Here is a 6,766-nt window from a genome sequence, read left to right as displayed (position 1 = left end):
TCAGCGAGAGAATTATACAGACCATCACTGAGCACGTTGAATTTGTAGCGTCAGTTCCAATGTAAGATAGACGTAGGGGACATATTATTTTCTCCCGTGGTAACCATGGGCCAGTTTCTATTATACCGTCTGAATTTTATTAAAATTTGATGTTCAACTTAACTTTGCATGACTTCGTAGGATAAATTGAACATCAAATTTTATAAACAGATTGATACCGCCTGTAAGTTATTCGAAACTTAAAAACGGATATATTCGATATATCTTCAATTTGAGGAGAATTTGTTTCAAATTAGTATTTAGATATAGTTTATTTTTCAACCTGTACATAAATTCATAAAGCCTAGCAGTAGATTTAATCAATGATATTTTAGAATCTATACAATTATGAGACTATACACATGTTTTCTCCTCCTCTGTTATTGTTTATGTTAACGTTATTACTTTTATATTATAAATATTATATTATTTATCATCAAGTTATGCCATTTTGTAAATATGACGTTTATATAGTTGTGAAAAGGGCGTTAATAATGTTGTAACAACTTTTGCCCAACCCTCGTGTCATTTTCTTGGCAATAAAATATGTTAAAACTAAATTTGTTTGCATTGATAAAGAACTTTAATCCTGTACAGTTCAATGGATTCTTCATATTTGTATTCTATCTTAACTCGGGGAATTCATATTCATGCAAACACAACATGAAAATCTGAGCTTTCAAACCCAAATACCGGTAAATACAAAGAAAAAACCGAAATCCAAGCACCGAGATGTACATGTACAACAATGTAGCTATGTTTCACATTCGGTTGATTTCGGTTGATGGCCCCGGTACTATTTTTAGCATGATGAGAAATTATCATATTGACACTCACGTATTTTTTTAAAATACGAGGCAACATTCTGCGTTTTTTAAGCATGTGAGAAAATGTAAGACTAGACATGTCCCTGTTCTTCACCTGAATGAAATATTCAGCAACAACAGTAAAATGATAGATGTTCATTTGTGGTGAATTATTTTAGTATACTTTTCCTCTTTATAACAAAAAACAAACAATGATTTTGGATTTAAATGACCGCAGCCTCATTTAATATGAAACGTATACAACCTCAGAATATGGCGAGCAGGCTTATCAATTTATGAATTTAGTAAGACAATGGCCGCAGCCAAAACTTATTGTTACAAGTGCATGCAAAGGCAAGTACCCATGCTAAATGTCTACCCGCAGGTACCCGGACATAAAGCCCCTTGCCCTCTGACCCAGCAGATTTTGCCTGCACTTATAAAAAACCGAAACCACCTCTCGCAAGAGGAACCAACATCTCCAGCCTGGAGAAAACCATAATCCTGCCTTTAGCTCCCAGGATATCACGTGACAAGCATTACAAGATCAGGATTATTATATTTAGACTTAGCACTGGCCTGCCAGAAACTCCTAGGATACCTCCATAGCAAGATTTAGTCCCCCAGGGTAAACCCTAGCAAGACTATTGGCCGACCAGAGCACAGTCTAGAATAATTAATACCACCAGAATTAAATAATATGACACAAAAATTTATAATTATATGCCTGCCCGCCATATCCTGCCACTCGGAACTGTCTATACAGTTCCGTAATCCATACAGAAACACTTGAGGTTGTATACAGTATCATTTATTATAAATACAATGATCAGTTGATGTTATAAAACATTCTATTGCTTCCTGTGTTAAGGAATATGGCGTTACCAACCATATTTAAATGAACCTTGTCATGCCTAAATAGTCCTTTACATGTGTGACTTATATCTGGGTGCTTAATCACCCTACCCCCAACATCTAACGCTGCTAGTCTGCCAGACCTATTTATTCTCTTTCTTTTCCTTTCAATAGATTGTACTTTGTCACAACCCCGATAGGTAATCCTTGGTAAAATATCAGACCAGATAATAGTGCACCCAGGCAACATTTCGTGTAGATGTTCGACATCGTGCCTGATACGGGCACACAGGCCACCAGTGGGGATGGACACTAAGTTAGTATGAAGTATTAGAAAATCTGGTGGAGACCTTAGTGACAGCTGGTCCTTAATAACATCCAATAGCTGAAATCAAGACATTCCCCTGTGCCCCGACCATCGCACCAAAACGCCTCTGTGTCTAAGCTTCAAATGGCTGTCCAGCAGCTTCACAGACATCCGTTGTGCCCAGTATATTATCGATGAACCAACTATCCATACATCTGAAAGAACTTGTGCCGATTACTAGCCTTATATGCAAAAGGGGCGGCTCTCTAACATGTATTCATATATCAATCAAAAGCGGATGTAGGTTTTGTAGGCCGATGACTGCCACCGGCCTAGTTGTCTGATTTTATCGTTAGGTTGTTGCCCCGCCAATTCTAAATGAGTGTGACTTAAAATTTCTTTGAGGTAGGCCTAACGAAACAATGCATTTTTTCAGCACCTCACCAAAGTGATATCTATTTAGAGGTGTACCGTTTAAATGTAAACATAGATATCCCGAGCAGCAAGTTCGTACTTGAAGGAAGCTTAAGGCATGCATGTTTTAATAGGGCAGACGACATTTCCAGGGATACATGAGATTACCACAGTAAATGCTTTAGCAAGCTGGTCTGTCTTTGATTGCCTTAATATAATGACCATCTCTGTAAGATCTTTATTTATTTGAATATCAGACCTTAACAAAGGTCTATGTGCCAATTTCGCAGATGTATACACAAGCTCCCCAATCTGGAATAGACCAAAAAATGCTAAACAAAACACTGCTCTAAATAATAGTGATTCATATTTACTGAAGCAAACATGCGCTAATTTACCGTGAATCAATGTCAGTACATCATATGTTATTGGAGCCCTGGTATCTATAAAGACTTTTAATCTTCTAAGGCCCTCAATTGCCTTCCGTACAATAAAACATGATGTTGGATCTCGCCAGCTATTGAGCTTATGTACGTAACTAATCGCCGACAAGTACGAACGTACTGTAGAGGGAGATGAGCCCTTCTGAGAGTGATGGCAGATAAACAGCAAAACATGCTCGATAGGGACAGGCCATACATGGTCGAGTTTAATAACTTGTCTTATTTGATAAAAGTTATTTAATGCACATGAGTAAAGTGACTTCGTATTTTCCGACATACTGGCAGCTAAAAGTCGTCCAAGCTGAGGTTGAAGATCGACCAAATCCATAACGGGACCCGCTCTGGCTCCGGTTGCGCCTGTGGAGCCAATTCCTTGAATTTGTTCAGCTGTAAGCGGGATAAACTATCAGTTAAAACATTAACACTACCTTGGATGTGTCCCGCTTTAAATAAAATGTTCATCCATAAACAACGAAGTACAAACGCCCTGAGCAATATCAGGACAGTAACGGATTTGGTTGTCATGGAATTGAGAAGTGCAACAACAGATTGATTGTCGCACCGGAATAGTACTTTCTTGTTCTTAAGTCTATCCCCCCAAATGTACACTGCAACTAGAATTGGGAAAAACTCCAATACCGTTATGTCATCAGTGTAGCCTGCTTGAAACCAGGATTCGGGCCAAGTGCCAAATGCCCACCGTCCCTCAAAATATGCACCAAATCCATTACCCTTCCTGGCCGAGCTATCAGTAAATAACTAAATCTGAATTGGTGATCCAAAATTGATCACAAAACACAGACACGCCGTTAAAAGAATGAAAAAGTTTTACTAATAGTTTTAGATTTTGTCGTAGTGCATGTGTGATCCTTATATGATGATAAGGTTTGGTTGTCCCCATGGTGGCGTTAATAAGGCGCCTACAAAAAGTTCTCGCTGGTGGGATTGCTCTACAAGCAAAATTTAAAGCTCCTAACAGGGACTGCATTTGTTTTAATGTCGCGCGACCTTTACGGAGTGAGGTGTTAATTTTCTGGATTATTTCTTGCACCTTTTCCATGGGAACCCGGATACACATATTTATTGTATCGATCTCTAGCCCAAGAAAACATAGAACAGTACAAGGCCCTTCCGTTTTTTCCGGCGCTATAGTAACGCCCAACTCACTACATAGAATCTCAAATTCTTTTAAAGCCAGGAAACAATGGTTCGCGTTGTTAACACCTCCAAATAAAAAATCATCTAAATAATGCAGTAACTCCCCGTTGTCCAATCGCTTACGCACGTTTTCCTCTATGACTGTGGAAAACTTCTCAAAAATAGAACAAGAGATAGAACAATCCATTGGTAAACATTTGTCGAAAAAATACATATCGTCAAGTTTAAAGCCTAACAGATCAAAGTCACCAGGCCACACTGGGATTATCCTAAATGCAGATTTGATGTTTGCCTTAGCTAATAACGCCCCCCTTCCAAGCCTTTGGACCATTCTAACTGTTTCATCAAATTTTGTATACGACACTGAGCATAATTTTGGATCAATGAAGTCATTAACAGAAGCATTTTGAGGGTACGACAAGTGATGAATTAGCCTAAATTGCCCGGTGTTTTTCTTAGGAACAAAGCCCAATGGTGAAATTCTCAAATTAGGCAAAGGTTGTACTTTAAATGGACCTGCTATTCTTCCTAACTCGATATCTTTCTTAATTTTCTCCCTATGATTGTTTTCGCGAATAGACTTTAAATTATTTACATGTGTTGTTTCTCGAGAGCCAGTATATTGAAGTGGGAAACCATGTTTAAAACCGTTTACTAACTCTGACGCTAAAACTCTGTTCGAATGATCCCTAAGTAAAGCTTCTAACACATCAGTTTTTATTGGCGTTGCCCCCAAGCTGTGTTTTTCCCTTTCTGTTATTTCTTTGGGTACCCAGCTGTTGTGATTCCTGCTTGGCACGAAAGGAAATTACAATTCAATTGTGAGTGTCCACCATTACATTTCCTACAAACATGTCATTGTATGCGTTACACACCTGTTCTGATATTCTGATAATTTGAACCAGCAGCGCTACTTGCGTATGTGCTAGCATTCGACCCACCCATATTACGTGGTACTGACATCAACCTTAACCACAGGTCTGAATTCAGTTTAGCCCATGATTGAGGGCAGATCGCCTGACGTAGCCTAAATTGCTCGTCATAGATCCTCCAACCCGCCCCCTGGCACCTACTGGCTGCGTCCCTAATAATTATCATGTACTGGATAAGTTCTAGAGTTTTTTCAGGAAATTTCCGCACATAGATGTGCATGTAAATCAGGAAGGCATCCGACCATTTCTCTATGCTGGGGATCCTATCCTTGAGAACTCTAGGCCTTGATTCCAGAACGCCCTGTTCATTAATACATATAGGTTACTCCCCGCATAAAAATCATGGAGTTCCGCGCTACCTTTTAGCAACAACCCAAAATTAACGTATTGATTCGCCCATATTTTCTGCCATAATTGCAACGGTACATGAGCCGCTACATTGTCATCCACACAGTTGATTAAATCTGGTAGTGAAGAATAAAAAGGTGAAAACCTCCCCTGACATAAACCACCTGTAAACCCTTCACTATGTGGCAAAATAGGCCTGCAGCCAGCAGTTAACGAGTCGCCCCTACCAGCATTATTTTCACTCAAAGCCACCCTCCAAACGTTAGACAAATCATTTTGCGGCCTAATATTCACCGGATTTAATCAATTTCTGGCCTACCATTCTCAACGGGCGCCCGTGCCTGCTCCCCCGGGACATTGTCCGACTCTGGCTCCGGCTCCAGCCCCATCTCCTGCTCAGGTTCCGGCTCCGGCTCTGTGTTTACTTCCGTCTGGAGACGTGCTGGCCTCCTTCTCTTTCTCTGACCCAACGCTCTAGAGGGAGTCCCTGCAGACCTCTTCTTGGTTGACGATTTGTTATACACTGGCATAATTTGTTCAATTTAGTAATACAATGTTCCTACTAGCCGTACTTAGCACTCGTACAATATTCCAATACCACGGAAGATATCCCGAATTAACACAATATTTCCAATATAACACAGTTTAACAATGTTTCTAAACTAACACAGTTTAACAATATTTCCAGTATGACACAGTTTAACAATTAATACTAAAACCGGTTGTTATAAGAGTGCTGCTCATGAACGTGTCAAGTGCTACGGGATCTACTGAGAACTGATTCGTAGCACGCCTGCGTGAACAGCATGGTCTGCATCTCCTCAATGTTGTGGGACACCAAGCATACATGTACATTGTCAGTGGTTGATGGGACTCCACAGTACACATTGCCAAATTCGATCCCCATATTCTTCTCTAGGACGAGCAGCAGTGTGTTGATGAAGGCTTTATAGGCTGTCGGAGACCAGATTCCACCTTGACGTACCCCTTGAGATTCCGTGATAGCTCTTGATATCTAGCTGACCTGTGATGTTAATTAAGAACTGGTAGTTCTTAATGAAGAGCCAATCCAAGCCAGAAAGTCCTAGCTGGTGTAGTTTTCTTAGTGATGAATCTTGCCAATCAACATCGACGGCCTTTCGAGTAAACCCAAGTAAGTTTCGCTGGTGTCTTTAGCGTTGGCCATGAGTTCTGTGGTGAGAAGAGCTCCAGACGTCGCTGATATACATCTGGTCAATCCGGTTTGAAGTTTTGACTACATCCAGAAGATGCTGGATATGGTTATTCGTCTGTAGGCATTAGGATCTTGTATTGGTTTACCATTTTTCTTGTACAGGGAGTTGACCTTGCCTGTCTTGAAGCTAGTTGGGATGCAGGTACTGCTGAATATGAAGTTCAAGATGGTCGTTAATTTGACGAGAAGTGTATCCCTCCATGCTGACTTGATCCGAGGACACTTTGATT

The sequence above is a fragment of the Pecten maximus genome, chromosome 10 (assembly GCF_902652985.1).
Source record: "Pecten maximus chromosome 10, xPecMax1.1, whole genome shotgun sequence".
In the NCBI taxonomy this organism is placed as follows: domain Eukaryota; kingdom Metazoa; phylum Mollusca; class Bivalvia; order Pectinida; family Pectinidae; genus Pecten; species Pecten maximus.
This window is presented reverse-complemented; position numbering follows the sequence as displayed.